This window comes from Cebus imitator, unplaced genomic scaffold (genome assembly GCF_001604975.1).
Source record: "Cebus imitator isolate Cc_AM_T3 unplaced genomic scaffold, Cebus_imitator-1.0 Scaffold192, whole genome shotgun sequence".
NCBI lineage: Eukaryota > Metazoa > Chordata > Mammalia > Primates > Cebidae > Cebus > Cebus imitator.
Genome location: NW_016107507.1, coordinates 2,667,968 through 2,689,572, shown reverse-complemented (window position 1 = coordinate 2,689,572; position 21,605 = coordinate 2,667,968).

Here is a 21,605-nt window from a genome sequence, read left to right as displayed (position 1 = left end):
CAGATATCAAGCAATCTGTTTGTTACTTCATTGTCAAGGCCGTCCCCACATTTTCACTCTATAAAAGAGGGATTTTGTTCCTGGAACAGAAACCCGCGCTGCAGATCCAGCAGTGTCTTCAGGGTATTCTATCATGCCTCTCTGAGCTATTATGGGAAGTGATTGTTTCAAATTATGCCATATTCTCTTCTTGACCACTGGTTTACACACATATTTCCAACAAAACCCTTTTATAACCCACGAAATGTGATGTGGAACTTTTATAAACCAATTATCCAGGACAAATAGAGACCCAGGAATTTACCCGGCATAAAAATGCACCCTCACTTCTTTTAACTTAAAAATATTTAAGGAAGTGATTCTACTTCAGGTTTTTTATACTGGATTTGTATTTGGGCAATGCCAGTAAAATGTGTTTTTCTTTTTCCAAAAAGTAATGTTTTGAGATTATCAAGTGGAAGTGGCCTTTTCTATGCTCTTATAAGCCTAGGGGGATTCTGGTTTTTTTTAATTGTTATAATTGACTTATTGGGGTTTGATGGTGCTAAGCGTGGAAAACTAATGTTTCTGAATAAGGTTTTACATTGCTTACCTTTGGATCTTTCTAGAAAATACAATTAAACTGCAGGAAAGTGATTTTTTCAAATTGCGCCATATAAGATGATTTTAGCGATCTTTAAAACACATGTGGTAGATTTTAAATGCCTCAAATAATCTAGACTTGTGATTCTCACTACAGCTGTACAGAGAGCCATGTGGGGAGAGTGAGGTGGTAGTGCTTTTAAAAATGCAGATGCCTGACTCCCCTTAGACCAATTAAATCAGGATATCCAGGGATAGGACCAGAATATCCGTACTTTTAAAACTCCCCAGACGATACCCATGTGCAGCCAATGTTGAGCTTCTGATGTATGAAGAAATATATAAAAACGTTTCACAAGTTGTCTTCTGAAACTTGACATAAAACGCCCAAGAAAAAGACTGATACATATAACCATATAAAAATTTTCAAGTTTTTTTCAAATACTCTGTAAAAAAATTCCACCAACTTACATTGTAGAAATAATTTCTTTTTTAAAATTTTCTTCAGAAACAAGGTCTTGCTCTGCCACCCATTGCATACTGGAGTGCAATGACACAATCTTAGTTCATTGCAGTCTCAAAATCCTGGGGTCAAGCAATGTTTCTGACTCAACTTCCTGCGTAGCTGGGATTACAGGCACATGCCATCATGCCTAGCTATTTTTGTTTTCTTTAGAGACAGTGTTTTCACTAATATTTTAAAAATATATAAAAACCAGGATCAAAACCCTTACTTTCAAAGAATTTCTTTAAATTTTAAATAGGAAAAGAAAAACAATCTAATAAAAAAAAATAAATGGTACAAACAACATTTACAAGCGAAATCCAAATATCCAATGAATGCTAAGTTTCATTAATGATCCATGAAGTCGTAATTAAAATGAAAGACTTAATTGCGTAGTAAATACAGTCACAATATCTATGGTAAGCACCTTTGAACATCATTGGTGAGAATGTAGAGCCTTTAGAGAAAAAGTTATCACTTTTCAACAAAGTTTAAGTGTTTGGCCCAGCAATTCACTTGTACAAAAATACATATACAGTGACATTTATTGAAACAGTGTAAGAGTAAAAATTTGGAAATGAAATAAACAGGGCACACAGATTGTAATGACCAATTACACTGCAGTGCAGGTTTTATTGCATGTCGATAGGCAAGGCAATGCTATAGTAATAAACGTCCTAACACTTAACAGCCTTTAACACAAAGCTTTATTTCAAATTAATGCCTCAAGTCTCCACGTATCCTCACTTCAAAACCTTTCCTGATGGAGCAGCCATTATTTTAAACATTGCTAGTCACTGAGGCAGAAGGAACAGATCTGGAGGATCTGCCACCAACAATTAAATATCCTTGCTGGGAGGTGGCACATATACACATTTATTCTACTAATAAAATGTGGTGGCACTATTTTACAGAGAGGTAAATACTGACGACGTGTCAAGAAAACAATATCAAGTTGCACAAGGTGGGTACTATAGTAACATGCTCTTGCACTTTGTGCGTGCGTGTGCGCGTGTGTGTGTGTGAGAGTGTGTGACATTGTATTGAATGGGTCATTTCCTATTGTCCCTCAAATGGTAAATAGGGACAGGTCCCTTCCCTAGGATTACTAAGGAATAGAGAAAGAACTTTGAAACTCCATCGCCACTCTAATGCCGTCCCCTGCAGCCTTCCATACCTGCTGTGTAAGAAGCCCAAGAAGAGGAGGGAGCAGCAGGAGCCATGGCTTTATGGGAAAGGGGATGTTAGTGGTAAGGTGGTGGAGTGAGAGGCCACTTCCCTCTCATTAGGGAAGGGGGGTTTGAGCCCCAGCTCTCCCAAAGGCAAATGAATTAACAGCTCCGAGAAACTGGCTGATAGATACTGGGAGGGATTCTCTCTGCCTGCCTGCTCAACTGCTCAAGCTGAGTCTTCTCTGCTGTCGCCATAGCAGTGAAATGTGGTGACAAAGTTCCTGCAAGAACCACACTGTACTTCTGGAGCCTAGGGGGCAAGTATGAATGTTGAGGCTGGGGACAGTATCTATCTCATGTGATGTTTCTGAATGCTGAGGCTTTTGAGAGTAGCCACAAGCAAGTTGGAAAAGTTCCATGGAATAGTGTTTTTGAGAAGATGAAAGCAACAGACCCTCATGTTTATCTCTGAGCTTCTTCTTGAAGAAGAATGTAGATGCCATAAAGAATCATGGAGCCTAGAGTATGGGTAAGAACAGTGTTCTTACTTTAACAGGGAGGCCATGCTATGCACAAGAGGTGCAGACACCAGTCAGTGTCAAGACAGTGAGGTTGTTCTACTGCAGGGATTGCTCTATGACAATTAGGACTATAAGTGAAGCTAACAGCCGCCTCGAAAAAATTACATTCACTGTGAACTCAGAGGCCATATACCAGTGGAGGCAACTAGCAGACAGAAACTCATCAAAATATAAAACACCAACCTGAGCCTGCAGACTTTGCTCACCACTGAAGAAGTCTCCTCATAAAAGAATTCTGGCCTCAGCTTTTCCTCTCTCATGCAATTCCCTGAGGTCATAGACTCAGAGACAGGGAGTGAAATGGCAGATCATTGTGTCTTCTGCTCTCCATGGAGTCCCAAGACCCCTACCTTCCTGAAAATAAAAAAGAAATACATATGAGCAATGCTAGAGAAAGGACAACCACTGAACTAGATAGGCAATTAGAATCATAAAATATACTGAATACTGAATTACATTTTTGAGACAGGGTCTGCCTCCGTCACCTAAGTTGGAGTGTGGTGGCAAGCACAGATCAGTGCAGCCTCAATTTCCTGGACTTGAGCAGTCCTCCTGCCTCACCCTTCCAAGAAGCTGGAACTACAGGCATGCACCACCATGCACAGCTATCCTTTAAATTATTTTTGTAGAAATGGGGTCTTGCCATTGTGCCCAGGCCACTGAATGAAATTTCAATAAGTAAAATTAATCAGAAATTTCAGGAAAGAGGTATTTCACAGAGTACAGATAACGCAGTGTTTTTAAACACAATAAACCTGAGACTATATTATGCTCATTACTAAGTGCCTCGTGACTCTTCAATAAATAGGTTAGCTATAGGTAAGATTATCGTGTTTATACATTCATGGAAAATACTCTGGCAAGTTACCACTATACTGTTTACAGTAGTTGGTTACCTCTAAGGAGCAGGACCGAAGATGGCATTGTATAGGGAAATTTCAATATTTTCAGGTTGTAAGACTATTATATTGTTTTGATCTTTTTATAACAGATTAGTTTTACAATTACAGATTAATAAAAAGTGACCAGAAATTCAATTAGATAATGTACAAACCTTTGTGCCTAGATAAGAAATGGAATAAATTTTGTTCTATTCACAGAAACAATTGGGTTCTTTACATTTAAATATTCACTGATAATAGTGGAAAGATGATAATTCTACAAATTAAAACTGCTAGAGTCTTAACTGATACATTTATTTCCACTGTTTATAAAAGAAACATTTTTTGTTTTATCATTGCCATGCCATGAATGGCTACTTCTCAGTAATATGAGGTAATGAGAGACAAAAATGGCATTGATCATTAAAAGCCACAAATAACCCCCCAATGTAATTTTAGATAGTATTTCAATCTCCTCTTCTGCCTAAGCTCTTAACAATATCATTAACAATTGTAAACACTAACTGGATTGAGTATTACAGCCTCTCTGTCATCCTCCTCCCACTCTTTGATAAACCTATTGACATGAAATGAAATGATTGAAAAGCATCATCAACAGAAAGGAGGAGGAGAAGGAGGGACTCTGGGAATTGACTAGCGTGTAGTCAGGCTGAGAAACCCAGAAGTTAGATATAAAATGTTAATTGTCCTGAATTTATGCGATGCTATTTTTCCAATATAATGGTATGCAGATGCCAATTGCTCACTTTCATTTTATTACCAAGGCGGTTCTATCCACAGCTTCTCATATCCCAGTTATCCATTATGGCATCCTACTGCATGGAGATGTTTTAATGATGGCAAGCTTGATAAATATACACTATTTTTATTAGTATCTATTTCTTCCAACAAGTCAGTTGTATTCATTCCAACTCATTAAAAAATCAGCCATGAACCATTAAAATTACTTTGTGAGTGAACGACATATTTCGTGAAATGAAAACAGTGTCCCTTTGCACTAGGACATTCATTTCTAGTGGAGGCAGCTGCTCTCTCCTTCTGTCTCTTATCCTACTGACTAACTGGGCTTAACTATAAGACAAACACATCTATCCTCACTGACACGTCTTCTTAACCTCTCCGTGTTTGCTTTCATCTCCCATCCTTTCTTTCTCATTGACTTTTCTTATGTTAGAAATATATGAATTGTTCTATTTTTTCTTTTCCTCATTTCCATATAGAAATATAATTAAGTTTCCCCCCCTTGGCTTTCCTGGGAACATATAAAAAGGCCACTCTCCTTCCATTTCTGTACTTTAAGAAAATAATCCAAGCCAACTAATTCTTATTTAACGCTCAAGTAAATGAATGTCCTCTTGCCATTTGCAACTTGTTTTTAAAGCCTAAGTTACTTCAAGAAATTATCCACACATAGAAAATACATTTGCCAGTTTTATCAATCACAAAATAAAACATTCCTATGAGGTGTGGTTTCCAGAAAGAGTCATCATCTGAATGGTATAGTTCTAAATTATGTTTTGAGTGATCTTTCATGATTACCTTACATGTGAAATACAAAAAGTAAATTTCCAAAAGCATATTTTGTCTAAATGAACATTGATATGTCTAATATGTTGAAAAACTGCACCTTGTGGATATAAACAAAACAAAATTTTATTTTAAACTGTATTACATGGGAAATTTTGATCATCCTCCAACTGGAGAAAACTGTGGCAAGCTTTAAGACTTTCTGGCTTAATCTAGGGTAATAAATGGATATGAGTTTACTTCAAGTTACAAAATATGGCGTTAATTTAGAGATTAAAAGTGTTCAGTGTAAGATATTACTCAATTTCAATCTTCATTCCAAGCACATAACAATGCTATTAAACACACACATGAATATAGAAAAATAAATAGCAACACAAACAAAACCACTTCAAAAAACCTTTCACCTATCCAAATCTGATACAAATCTGATGCTCTGGCCTGAGAGGTTCTGAAAATCTTGGAGCCAAATCGCTTTCATTTCCTTTGTGATATTGACTTGGCACCTTACTTGGCAATTATCACTTTTTGTTGTCTGGAATGAAATTCTGACTTTGACATCCTCTTACACTGACATTTTTAATGGCTCACAAAAACTTCAGAGTGTGCACTGTTGATATCTCAAATATCAAGAGAAACTTTCTAAAATACACAAAGCTATAACCCTTGTCAACATAACAGAAAAGATAATTAACTTGTGCAGGAAAATCTAAATATTAATTCAGATCTGCCAAATCCTGTAAAGGCTGTGTGGAAATTTCAGCCTCAGATTGAAAGGTAAAAACTACATATTTGGCATGAGAACAAGTTACCCAGAGGAAGCAATCTATTTAAATAGTAGGACAATTAAGTTCAGATACATGGCATTTGATATTTAAAAGATAAATGAAAGTGTCTTGGAAAAATTAATAGAAACCTTGACTATCTGAATTGGGCAAAATGTCCTCAAAACAGTCACAGATTCTAGGTAGACTACACTTAATAATAACTAAAATCAATCAGACTTCCAAACCTAAAGTTCAGAGAAAATATGAAACAAAGAGTGGATTCCTAAAGTAATTTAACAAAAACAAAAATCTACGTTGATTGGTTGAAAATTAAGAAAGGGTTATATTTTAAAAAGCCTTAGCAAGCAATCATATAGAAGTTTACTAACAAAAAGACTTTATATTAAAGGGCTATACAAATCAGTCCACTTAAATCTAGATATCTATTTTTAGACATGAAAATGAAGAGAGTAAGAATCTTCCAATTGTTACTGAAGCTGTATAAGATACTTTATAATTTGCAATGTTAATATAACAACACAATATTGAAAGATTTTTTACAAATGCATGAGCTTGTTTTATCCAAGGTTTGTTTGGGTTAAGAGAGAGAGGAAAAAAAAAATCCATTCAATAAAGGGATAGGGTGGTGTGTTTTTTTTTTTTTTTTAGGATAAACAGACTCTTATGGAACCCAGAGGAGAAAGTATGTTCAGATTTCAAAGGAATTGGAATGAAAGCAAGACAAGCCTGACACGAAAGAGTTACACAATAACTCTAATTTCTGACTTTCTTTGCAGGTTTTCTGCATTCTCCTTGTTCATCTGATTGACTTTTCTCTTCAACTTTCTACATAGACCATTATAACTACTGGGGCTGGCATTTAATTATTTTGCCTTTGCAGAAAGTTGATCACACATTGATCATTATTCTCTGATGGAAATTACCTGATAGGTTCATCCCAACCTCTCTGGTTCAATCTGTTGGTGACAAAGTGACACCGAGTTTTGTAACAACTATGGTTTTCCCTTCTAGGGACAGGTGTATGTTTGGGTTGTTTACAAGCCAATAGATGTAGTAGTTTCCCATTAGTTCTTAAGCCGTTAGAATTGAAGAAAACTGAGTTTTCACCATAATGTTTACTTTAGCGCTTTTCAAGAACTGCAATAGTTGAACAATAACAGTTTCACAAATTCGCATAAACAAATGGAATCCAATAAACTAGAATGCTACTTGCTTCACCAGTACCCCTCTTTACTCTCTTATTTAACAGCTCTGATATTTAAAAGTGCTGCATCTCTTCTTACTAAGCTGGAGTTGTGAAGGGGAACTGCCACAGTGCTATCTAGAAAACAGAAGTAGATTCTCCTTTATCCAACAGGCATCGGTCATGTAAAATAGCTTTTTCCAACAGGTGAAGACATAAAATAACAGCCTTGATAATGTTGTACTTCTGTGGCTAAATCAAATACACTGAGATTCTCCTCTCAGTCAAATTGAATGGAAATGAGGAAAATGCACGTGAAGGCCTTTGTTACAATATCTGACTCATACAGGTGTTTATAAGATGCGCTGAATTAGAAATTCCATTTGACCCAGCAATCCCATTACTGGGTATATATCCAAAGGATTACAAATCGTTCTACTATAAGGACACGTGTACACGAATGTTCATTGCAGCACTGTTTACAATAGCAAAGACCTGGAACCAACCCAAATGCCCATTGACGATAGACTGGATAGGGAAAATGTGGCACATATACACCATGGAATATTATGCAGCCATCAAAAACGATGAGTTTGGGTCCTTTGTAGGGACATGGATGAACCTGGAAACCATCATTCTCAGCAAACTGACAGAAGAGCAGAAGAACAAACACCGCATGTTCTCACTCATAGGCGGGTGTTGAACAATGAGAACACATGGACATGGGGAGGGGAGTACTACACACTGGGGTCAGTTGGGGGGAAATAGGGGAGGGACGGTGGGTGGTGGGAAGCTGGGGAGAGATAGCAAGGGGAGAAATGCCAGATCTAGGTGATGGGGAGGAAGGCAGCAAATCACACTGCCACGTGTGTACTTATGCAACAATTTTGCATGTTCTTCACATGTACCCCAAAACCTAAAATGCAATAAAATAAATGGGAAAAAAAAGATGCGCTGAATTAATATGAATCCATATAACTAACCTTCAACATATCTCACCAGCTCTTCAAACCTCAGTTTCTTAAATTGTTTCTACCTATGCTCAACGTCTACCATGTCTTTCTTTCCTGCTATCAGCTTATTCCTTACAGAATGTATTGGAATTTGCATACACATGTGTTTACTTAGGCTTCATACAATCTAACACTCTGAGCTGTGTTAGAAAAAGCTGAACTACTGAGAGAGTGGTAAAGACTTTATAAGCCCTGAGTCCATAAGCTAAAATCTCTTCCATATTCCCATGTGTCTACTTTCCAAGCACCATGGGCTTCCACATAGGAGAGAACCATTTATTTTCTGAGCTTATGATTTTCACCTCTGGCATTCCCCTTCACTCATTATTAATAACCTTCCATAAGCTTTGCTACTCCCCAGTAATATCCCAGTCATGGATTTGTAATATTCATAAAAGTTACATTTAACAAGATTTGATCCACCTCGGTTTCACCACTTTGTTTGTGTTATATGAAGATTGAGAGGTGATGGCTGCTGCTCCTAGGAACATATCCTCTCTCAAAGTGTTCACATATCGTTACAAAAAAGTTACAGCTGACCATCAGGATGTTACGCTTAACAGATCGGTGTTAATGTATAATATTGCTGCCCTCCTGTCATGGGGTAAAGTTTCCATCATCCAAAAAGTCTCCAAGAACATATATTTATCCAATCTATTTTTGCCTTAAAAAAAAAAAAAAAAACCTTACACTGATTAATTCAACAAAAACATTTGAGTGTCTTGAAAAATGAGATGACAGATTTGAATAAAACACAATCTCTTAATTCAAAGAGTAGAGCAGTCATATCAATGAATAATAAAACAGAATAACTGGTGCTAGAAGAAAGTCTGTACCAGACACTAAGAGGGATTATATTGAAAAGGAAAAAGGTTCTATCCAAAAACTTCTGATCAGAATGTATAAGAAGTAGATGATTTATAATTACTAAAGCTACTTTCTTTAAAATATGAGTTATCTCTGGGTTTGTGTTAATTACTTCAAATCCCTGAGTAATGAGTTAATTATCAATTAAGCATTTATTAGCTTTTACATGTGTAGTATGATTTTAGAAATTATAGAAGATACAAAATATTTTTGAAGCATAATCTCTGTTCACAAAAGTTCATATAGTTCAGCATATTTAGTAAATTATTCTACAGTTACATCATTGAAAAACAAACACTTCTAACATAGCTGGTGTGGTTAGATTTCTTCGCTTAGGAAATGACTCTAATAGGGTAATACTCAGATGATTCCAATTTGAACATACTTGTAAGCTTACTGCTAGGTATCTTGGCCATGTTCTCCTGGTGAAAGTACCCCTTTAACTTCAAACTACCCGTTTAACTTCATGAATTCTTTTAAGCCAAGGAAAAAACTAGAAGAGGGCCAGTGATCTAACTCATAACAATCTGAGTGCCCTGGCACAACCAGTTACTTTTTCTGGAAAGGGCACAAAGGATCTTGATCTGCTGAGATCAGCAATTGTCAGAGACTTCTTTCCCAGTGTCTCATAAGAGATATCTCCAGAAATTCTAGAGAATATAAAAAAAAATCCATTGTAATTAAAATGGAAATGAGATACTTTATATCTCATTTTAGCAATCCATAATAAAATGTTTCTTCATAATGACATTTATTATTAATGCTGATATATCCGAAGGTTCACAGTAATCAGGCACTGTTATAAACATCTTACATGTCGTGATTCATTTAATCCTCACATTAATCTTCACTATGAGTTCCATAAATTCATATCACTTTTAATTGAGTAGATTCACTGGCTGAGTCTGAGTTTGATTCTACGGTTAGGTCTACAGAGTCAGAGATACTTCCATAGTTGATAATTCATCTGAAAATTTGTGTGTATGTTTTCAAAATGGAGTTTGTAGCTGTCAAAACTTTTCAAGCTTTTTTTTTTTTTTAATATTTTAAATCACTTTTTCCAAGTCACTTATTTTTACTCTTGAGGTGTTCAAGGCTTAGCTCTTATCAGGTGAAGAATAATCTTATTCCCCTAGGAAGCTTTCTTTCAAATTAGGCAGTCTGCCTGGTATACAGAGCTTTCTAAATATAATTTAACTTTGCCTACTATCTTTGTTTACCACAACGGCTTAGAAAAATCTCAATACCAAATATTTTTTTCCGATTAGTACTTAATCTTCTTGCCCTGAAACACTGGTTTAAAATTATTACTCTTTTTCAGATAAACAAAACTTAATGTATCTATAAAGTGGTTCCATAAATTTTGTAAATCCCTCAAAGATGACATCAGCATTTCAGTCCGAAAAAGAATATCAAACATCAAATATTTTAGTTAAAATTTTGCTAAGTGACTTTCAAAGACCCTTTATGCTAAGTGGAGTTAACAATAATGCTTCTCTCTGAATAATAACCCAACTTCTGTTGTAAATTAGCATTGACGCCATTACATTGGCTGTATTGCTGACTGTGAAACCGGATTGCTAATTATTATAAAAAGGGGATGCAGATGCAAATAATGTGGAAGTGCTTGCTCTCTGTTAGCGGAACTAAAAATAATTCAGCAACAAATACTACTACATCAGCAGCTCTTAGGTGTGGAGATTTTTGGCTTTCACTGCAAACGCATTTTGAAATTTTTCATATGTAGTTTAGGGATAATGAATTTCCTGGACCAATAAGGTCCATTGTACTTAGGAAAATGATGAGCTTTTTATTTTTTCAGTGTTTTGAAATAAAAACTGTATATCCTGCTGGTTCTATATAAATGGCTTATACTTTTTTGAAACATAACAATTAGAGGTTCATGAAAAGCATTTGGCAAAGAACTCAAAGAGCCTTGTTATTTTTCAGAGCAAATGAAAATTCATGTCTGTTAGACTGGCCTCTTAAATCTTGATGTACCCACACAAGAACTATTAGTCCTCTCCAATGCAATGGAAATAAAGTCTCAGTGAGACAAGGTCATTTAGGAAGAGCAGTTTCTCTGTGTAGATCCTGAAATGACTGAACTGGAATTTTGTTAACTAAGATAGTCATAAAGAGATTTTATAGTTTTGATTATTGGTGTTACCACAGAATAAAATGGAGAACCTGTTTAATATCAGGATATGTTCCTCAATAATTTATAGAAAAAAAATTAGATGCCCCAAAACAAAAATAAAAACCTTTAACCTCTAAATAAGCAGAAAAAGGCAAATTAAAATATCTCCCCTAGCAAAGTGGAAAACATTTTAAAAATCATACTAAATAATCTCAAGAATGTGGTGAGATGTGCACCTTTATTCCCACCTATACAAACTTTTTGACCCAGAGATACTATTTCAAATAAATTATAGAAAAAAGAATCAGAGATTTAGGCAACTCTTTTTTTTTTTTTTGAGACAGATCTCCCTCTGTTGTCCAGGATGGAGTGTGGTGCCATACCTTGGTTCACTGCAACCTCTGCCTGCCAGGTTCAAGTGATTCTCCTGCCTCAGCCTCCTGAGTAGCTGGGATTACAGGCATGTGCCACCATGCCTGGCTAATTTTTGTATTTTCTTAGTAGATCTGGGGTTTCACCATGTTGGCCAGGCTGGTTTCAAATCCCGACCTCAAGTGATCCACCTGCCTTGGCCTCCCAAAGTGGTGGAATTCCAGGTGTGAGCCACTGTACCTGGCCTAACAATTTTTATAAAAGGTAATCAAAATAGCATTGTGAGTCACAAAATATTGAAATATATTATGGTCTATTTCTTTAACACATTTTTCAGACATTAAAGTTACAAACTTAAAGTATTTTTCATAGTACATGAACATATTCATAATTTTAATTTTAGAACCTGAACACCCATGGTTCCTAATTTTTTGTCAAATTATTAATATATTATAAATGACAACAAAAATACAAGCCTGAATGCTAGCAATGTTTATATCTGGTTTAAGAGCTGGGATATGATTTAAAGGTTTTGTATCTTTTACATTAATTTTCCAAAATTTAAAAAAATAGATGTAATTTTTTAAAGTGATATTTTGATAAAAATTAATTGTAATCTAAGTAAAAGTCTTAAATATATTTAGACAGACTTTGTACTGAGAAAAATTGTACTAATTCTAAGAGGAGATTAAATGTGAGACAATATTAGCTGACTATAAAATCTTTTGAGAATTGAAAGCTGGCCTCCAATAGGAGTAGTTAGCATTCTTTACAAAAATAAAAAAAATATATAGTACCTACCTGCTGCAAATTGAACCAGCTACCGTTTGTTTGCTTGTACCCTTAGTGTGTCCCTGAGGAGTAAATAGGAGGTCTCACTGTCTGTGACATTTCTATGTCTAAAGTTTATGTACTGTTTTCTTATTTCTGTAGATGTAGGTGCTAAGGGACATAAGTTCACGGAAATAAGCACTTGAAAATTTAAGGCATGTTCTTATCTCATTGTCACTCAATTATTGTGAACATTTTGTAAACAGCATGCTTATCACAGTGGTTCTCTGTAAAAAGGTTAAATTATTTATCTGCTAATACTATCTACAGCTATGTACTTGATATCTCTTACTGTAATTCCAGTGATTCATTCTGAAGGTTTCTATGTCAAAGTATCATATAACAACATATTTTAAAATATGTATGTCCGGGTAATGTATTACTGTTAAGTTAGCATCTTAACAAATATTAGTCGATTAGTTCTCCGGCAGAAAGTGGAGCTCTGTGGGAGTTCTGAAAGGATTTGTATGATCTGCAGTGAGGGGTGGGGTACCTAGGAAGAAAGGTCCAAAGGGAGAAAAAGAGGATAGAAGATGAAGGTATGTGGTCTAAGTTACAAATTTACTATATTTTCACTCTTTTTCTTAAAGGATTAAAGCTAGCTAGAAACTTAAGGAAACAATTGATAAAACTTTTTGACTACAAATAATAAAGTTAAATGTTGAATCTCTTAATCTTACTGCCCAATATCACACAACATAAAAGCACCAGCATTAAAATGTTTGATATGTCCAGCCTTCAATTAAGAAATACCCAATAGAAATCTACAAGACTTGTATTTGCTCTATAGATCATTTTTAGATATTATGGTATCAACTCTCTTTGTGTAAGACTATTTAGCACTAGAATAAGTGGTAAAGTGAAAGAATATTCAGTTAGTAATTTTTTGTTCATTACTCTTTAACTTTCAAAAAAGAGCTTGTATAATTGGATGTATAAAAATAATTACCATGACATATTTTCTGCTTTGTGGTATCAATGTTAGGCTAAGGTTAAAATATGTGTTCTGTTACCTCTTATTTAAGGAATGATTACATGTTAAATTAAACCATCTAGATTGTTGCCCGCTTTAAACATTTTGTAGTATACTATATCCTACAAAGAATACATTTAAAACTACCTAAGGAAGGCGAATTCCTACTTTTCTATGCTGCTACTTGTTATTTTGTTTCAGATAAAGCTTCAAAATAAAAAATGTTCTTTTCTTAGTTTTGAAGAATCCTGCTTTTTTAACCAATAAAAGGGAAGAATTTTTGTATTCAGAATTACTTATTGAAAAGATCTGGCTTCTGCTCTCTTCAGATTAATCTTACTATAGTCATTTCCTTGAGCAGCCATCAGATACATAGTATTAGCATAAAACCATAATTTTGCCTTTCACTTTTGCCAATGTTAAGATTATGCTGCCATCTGATTGACAGACAGCTTTACTGGCATCCATCATTCAAAACATATTTTAGACTAAAAAATTACTCATCAGCTTTTTATTAACTCACGTGTCATACATATTCAGATACATGGTCAAGACAGGCGTTGCTTAATCTTACAGGAACACCAGGGATTTAAATATAATTTGTGTAAGATTTGCAACTATGTTCAAATTGGCTATAAAACACAATCCTGAAATGAAAAGAAAAATACAATGAGGCTAAAGAATGAAAACACAAGAGACTTTGCAGACAAAAAGCTGACATATGATTAAATTTGAAACTAAACCATTTTTGAGGATGAGAATATACCTTTATATATTTATTCTAAGAACATGAGAAAAAAGAGGAAACTCATTTAGGAAGGGTCATCTGAATTCTGAGAGTGTCTTAACCCTTCCTAAAGCTATGAGGTTTTTTGTTTCCTTTCGGACCTGCATTTTGATAATAATAAAGTTATTATACCAACTTCCACCTTTTGAATAACATTATTAAATACCTAGTTATAATGGCATTAAATTTTGAAGAGAGGTATTCATTTTAAAAATAGTAATTATCTCCTCCTTGCGTCCATGTGTTCTCGTTGTTCAACACTAAAGTATAATTAAAAAAAAATACATAAACAGATACAATTTTTTATGAAAAAATAGTAATATCTTAGTATGAGATATATCACATAGTCCAGATATTGACTGGGTTTAAAATTCACCCAAATTTTATCTATACTTGATAAGACAAAGGAGAATATATAAATATATGAATTCATTTTTGAATTTAATATATGTATCTGATATCCACCAAGCACTTGCTTATAAACCCTGGCAATACATTAGATTACAAATAGATCGGGTTCACACTCATTGGTAATTATATTTTATTGGACAAGATAAATAATAATCAGATACATGAATAAATGAATAATGAAACTTCAAGTGATACGTGACATAAAGAAAAATATAAAAGTCAGGGAAAGAAGAATCAAAAGAAGTGCAGTTTTAATAAGGTAGCCAAGGAAGACCTTCCTGAGAGGGTGGCATTTGAGTAGATGTCTAGAAGACATGATAAGCAGACTGTGCTGCTATTTGAGAAGCCTCCAGAAGAGAAAATACAGGAGACCCTGTGTGGGAAGCGTGTCTGAGGAGTAGCCAGGAGGTCAATATAATGGAAACACACAGAGAGAGAAAAAGAGGAACTGAAGTTGGAGTGATAGCCAAGTATAAGATTATGTGAAGTATTATAGGCCATGGAAAGCACTTTGGATTTCAAAAGAGATGATAGAGTATACACTTTAAACAACATCTTAGGAAATCCCCACAGAAGAAATAGACCCAAAACAATGCAGTATCAATTTTAAATGATTTTCACTTAATCTATTCATTCATATAATGCATTTTGTAAACTATAAGACCAGGCTTGTAATGATTTAATATCTGGTATTAAATATGAGATGAACCAACAGAATAGCCACTTGGCTCTTTTTAAATGAAACAGAGGATTTTAAAACAATGTCAACCAAATATTAATTTGCCAAAAATGTACTATTTTTCAAAGACTTATTATTTGAAACAGACTTAAGCAGAAAACTAAATACTACTGACATAACTTCAGGCTAAAAAGTGAGGTGAGGAAAGTTCCATGAGAACAGGGAGAAGCTCAAAACATCTACTGGGCCTTCTAAAAGTTACACTAAATTTAGAGAGAGTGATCAAATAGAATTGGGCCTATGTAAATTCAATTCACCATCAGGGGAAAAATGGCAACTGACTGTGCTGAGTAAATCGCTGTCTTAAAAAGCATCAAAATTTTCAAGCAATATTCTAAATTGAATACATTTTAAAAACAAAAAATAAATTTGATAAAAAATTAACGTGGAATTAGAAGACATTCAATGTGATACCAGAATTCAAGTGATAAACTTCAAATCCATTGTCCTTAACTCTATCATGACTGAAATGATTCCACTCATTAAAAAAATCAAAGAATTTGCATCAACATTTATTTTGCCTCTAGAACACAAATTGCAATTACTATAAGTTCAACTACCGCATATATAAACTACTCAGTAAAAACGACTATTTTATACTAAGAAAAATTAAAAAGTAAACACATTAATGACCCAGTACCTCGTACAGACATGACTACTAAAACATCATTACGTTCCAGATACATTTAAGGGATGCATGAGCTGGACTGCTATCTGTAACACCAAGTGATGTCAAGTTGTTACTGTTATTTTATCTTAGCAGTTAGGCTATATTATAGAATATTTCTAACTCAATGAAAAATTTTAAAAAATATTTTGTACAATGATTATTCTAGGCTGCAAATCTCTATCTATGATTTATTCACTTAAAAAAAAAATCAAGGCCAGGCAAAGTGGTTCACACCTGTAATCCCAGCACTTTGGGAGGCGGAGTCAGGTGGATCACTTGAGATCAGGAGTTCGAGACCAGCCTGACTAATGTGGTGAAACCTTGTCTCTACTAACAATACAAAACTGAAGGTGGCACATCCCTGTAGTCCCAGCTACTTGAAAAGCTGAAGCACAAACGTAATTTGAACCCAGGAACCAGAGGCTGCATTGAGCTGAGATTGTTGCACTGCACTCCAGCCTGGGTGACAGAGTGAGACTCTGTCTCAAAAAAAAAAAAAAAAAAAAAGAAAAAAAAGAAAAGAGAAAATCAGTACATTGCTTTAACAACCAAGAAACTTAAAGACAAATTAATTGCCCAATTATGGTAAACATTTTTTCTCAGGTATATTATGGAATTCTCTTATTTTCTGTATTCCACCTTTTATCCCAATGTGTTGATGTTATCTATTTTGTCTATGGAACATCTAATTTTTTCAAAAGACAACTGTAAATAATAGGAAAAAAGTCTGCATTTATTCAAACATCTAATGTGTGCCAATGCTTTGATGTAATTACATTGAATTACATCAGCTCCCGACTCCTTATTAAATCCTCACAGCTATAATGCAGGTTTCAGTACTACCACTGTCTTCATTTTACAGAAAAGAAAACTGAGGCTAAAGGTGGACAGCACCAGAGCACAAATGCAAGTGTTCGGAACTGCAGAGCCAAAACTTCTAATTGTCATTTTCTGCTACCTATGAAAAAAGCAGGGCAGAAAACTGATGGTGAGGCTGGGTGGATTTTTGAATCTCCATCATGCCATCATGTGCCTATTAAGCTCAGATATGACTGTCAGGAGGTGAATACAATTTGTCTGAGTAAGGAACTAACAGGTTTGATGATTGATTAGCTAAGTTCTAAACTCATTACAATGTGATTATATTAATTGATTATAAAAATTAAAAATGAGTGTTATTGAAAGCTACATGTATTTTATTTGGGTCAAAGACATCAAGGATTTTATTTCTATACAATAAATAAAGGTTAGGCTTACATTTGCCACTGTTTCTGTGGTTTATCAAGTTTGAAATAAATATTTGGGCTACAAGTTATTACAGACAATGGTTTCTGAGTGATTACCAATGTTTCAATTACAAAATTGTCTATGATTAAGGGTTAATATGTTTCTAGGTTTTGAAATATTTCTCTCTAAAAGTGTTCTATAGAAAGTATAAAAGAACATCTTTATAAAATTAATATCACTGAAGACTCCAAAGCAGAAAAAATTACATGTTTAATGTTTAACTTAGTTTCAGTTGAAATACTTCTTATCACACAGCTGGGTGCTATTAGGAAAGAGCTCTTGTCTCTGAGCCCATTCACTCTCTGGCATACAATTTTAACAGTGTTTTGAAGAATGCTGAGTGTGAAGAACTACTTTACCATTCAATCTTACCTGATAAGTTGCTAATACTTATTTTAGAAACAATAAAGGATGTCAAAGAACTAGAAATCTTTGCTGGTAGATACCGTCTAGTCAGATTCATCTTCTCCATATCTAACCATATTGTTTATTTCAAAGTAAAAGGCCAAGTGATATATTGAGGGAGAATGTAATGACCATCACAATATAAAATTACATAGCATAATTTTGATTTTGATTACATTTTATTTTGAGTTTTCAAATTGTATCATGAAAATCATTTTTTATATTCCTTTTGTTTCAAAAATAATTTTTTTAAATGAGTGCTGTCTCTTTATTTTAGCAGAGAAAAGTACAAGCACTACAGTTCACAAGCCTGACAGTAAAACAATGTATTGAAGAGTAAGTCTAATCACAAATATAACTATGAAAACTTAACAAAATGAAAGCGTATTGATCCTGTCATCATAAAATATAAGCAGAATGTATTCCTTTTTATGGATTGAACTACCCAAATGTATGGGCATCATCAGTGGATCAGATAAAACCAATTGCTGTATCAATGAAAGAACACAGCATGCAAAGTTTGAAAGAATGCAAACAGGATAAAAAATTGCCAGAATGTAAAGCATCTAAACAGGATTCAAAAAATATATCAAAAGTATGTATTTGGCACATAGTAGGCACACAGTAAATATTTGTTGAATGAATAAACGTAGCAGGTGAAAACATACATAATTGTTTTTCTTTCAGTCATTGAATAATACCAAGGTGTCACTTCAGGGACTGGAGCCTACAGGTTGTCTCTCAAGAGGCCTCACAGGGGCCCTTTATGATACAAGACCTACTGATCAAATTTCAGGAGTCTTCAATCTAATTGTTTTAAAATATTGAGTGCATGAATCTCTCAGAGACCAATCCCACTAACCCAGATAATCAGACTTCCTCACACAAGACAGAATGCTGATTTACTCATTTGAAATGAGACATTTATTTCATCACATGATTTTTGCATTCTCTTTCTGAGAGTAGATCTATACAGGAAACCAAAGCATAAACTGAGGGTGATTGGTGGTCCTTGAATCACAAGGAGAGCTGGCAGAAGCAAATGTGAAGGCTACAGTTTGTGTCAGTCTGATATGTCCATCTTACAACACAGAGTCTCTTGCTTAGGAGACAGGAAATTGAGAAATATGTCAGCTAAAGCATCCTCTCTTGTATATTACCACTAGAATTTTCCATTCTAATCACCACTCCTTTTAGGGTTAATGCATTTTTAATTGAATATCTAATGGATGACACCAGGCCTGGTTGTCCATCACCCACAAATTATTTATCTATTATCTCTTACACCTACAACTTGAATTTAAAGTACATTTTTATGGACTCTAAAATACATGTTGTGGCAATTTGTCTTATTCTTCTCAGATTGCCCATCTTCATCTGAAAATTGACACATTTCCACCATTGTGCTCTGTAGGATTATGTAATAAAATTGCACATCTAAAATTCTCTGCTTCTACTTATAAGGACATAGCATTACGTCGGGTGGGGAATGGGGAGAGACACAATATTTAGAAATTGAGTTCAAAGTTCCCTTCTCTCTGGGTCCTTTAAATTTACTTCAGGATACTCCTATTTTCTTCTTTGAAGTCCTAGTAGCCGGAGGAAAATAATGAAAAGGAAATTACTGTGCCCAGCTATCAACAACTCGGGAAGTAGGAGAAATGCTGATGACTCTCTAACAAGTTGGTAATTATATCCACCATTCTCCCATAGCATAAATACCATCAGTGTGGTACAAATTACATTAAGTTGGAGGTAAAAGTATCGGGATGAGGTCTTTCCTATCTCTGGCAAGAATTAATTGTGTAACACTGAACATATTATTTAATCTCAATTGTAAATGGGGATATACAGTTATCAGAAGTTCTTCATGCCATCATTCTTCTGACATTCACGGAATCCTATCAGTAATTACGGCTAATTAAAGCAGTCACCCTTGAGAGTAGGGTAAGGAGAACACAAACCTGGAGAAGAGAAAAATGTATTTGATTCTCAGAGCAGAAAGAAATATGTCTATTTTTACTAAACCCATAATTGAAGAAGACAGGAATAGATCTTTAACTTTTTCTTCAAATCCTAGAAGTTTCTAGAACTCTCTCAGGTCACAGAATTCATGTTATATTTTTTATTTGAGAGCAAAAAAAATTATTTACAAGGGGATATCAAAAATCTGCTTGTAAATATTTTTGGTATGGGTAGCAACTTGTTATAGGAATTTGTCTCTACACATTTTTTCCTACATTACAAACTGCTCAAAAATTGTTGAATAGAGGCATGATTGCTTTATGTGAGATCATAATTTCTCATAAGTCATGAGCTAAAATACATGGTGGTATAAAATAAGCCATGTGTAATGACTTGAAATCAAATTTAATTCAGGTTAAATTCCACTGAAAAGATTTTTTTCCTTAAGGTAATCCCATTCTTATAGCTGAACTGATATTTGATACACAACTAACTTCCTTCCTTCTTTCCTTCCTCCCTCTCTCTTGCCCTCTTTCTTTTCTCTTTCTTTCTTTTTATTTCTCTGTCTTCCAGGCTGGAGTGCAATGGTACAATCTTGGCTCACTGCAACCTCTGCCTCCTGGGTTCAAGCGATTCTCCTGCTTCAGCCACCCAAGTAGCTGGGATTACAGGTATGCACCACCACACCAGGCTAATTTTTGTATTTTCAGTAGCAAAAAGGTTTCACCATGTTGGTCAGGCTGGTCTAGAACTCCTGGCCTCAAGTGATCCACTGCCTTGGCCTCCCAAAGTTCTGTGATTACAGGGGTGAGCCACCAGAGCTAGCCCATGCACATGCACAATTTCTTGGGAAAAAAAGGAACATTTGACTATATCTCTGGCCAGAAAGAATAAGTTTCCTGTGTTATGATTGATTTCTAACAAAGAAGCATCACAGGTGAGGCAATGTGGGATTCACCTCATAGCTAATATTTTCCAATTTTGTTACATAAAAGGCTAACCATCAACCTTTTTTGGCCTCAGTTTACTCATCAATAAAATATAGAAAAATGAAAAATCACACAAGGAAATATGATAATTTCTAAATTGTAATAATATTCATCACATAACGTAATGCTTGGCACATAGGCAACTAATAATCTAGGGAGCAATTCTTTTTTCTTCTTCCTCCTTTTCCTCTTCTTTTTTCTCTTCATCTTTCAAATTATTATTAAAATCTAATATATCAAATTAGGAGTTTGGGTGGAGAAAGGAATTAAACTAATTCATGCCATATCATCTCTGTATATTGGTGCCAGTTAAATTGGAAATAGTGGTTATAATTAAACTGAGTATTTCTACTTAATAAATAATACAAAGTGAACAACCAAATGTATTTGGAACCACTGATCTGAATATTGACAATATCATCTTTCTTTCCCAATTAGCTCCCCTCTCCTGACTGCACAATTTTTGGTAATGACATCAAAAATCTTTCCATCATTCAGAATTAAAATCCTAGGTTTATGGGGGATTTTTTTGTTTTCTTTTCCTTTAGTTTTGTACGCTTGCAAAGCCTATAATAATTGATGTGAATTATATATACACCCTCTTTTCAGATTTCACAGGTTTTCTTCAATTTCTAGCACTATTTCTCTCTTACTCAGATTTATGACAGCTTTCTAAATATAGTGTTTTAATAACCATTAGCACCCTCACTTTATATCTTTGTAGGGAAGAAATTAGAACTGCACAGTAATTCAAATGATAGACTGATAACTGAAGATCAGAAATAAAAGATGCTAAGTAATTAATTAGAGCTTTCTGCATACTAGGGATTATTTTTTAATCCTTAATAAAACTTGTTAAAAATTTTTAGGGCTTTATGTACACCTGGCTACTTTTTAACAATGGCTTTTGTGGCAA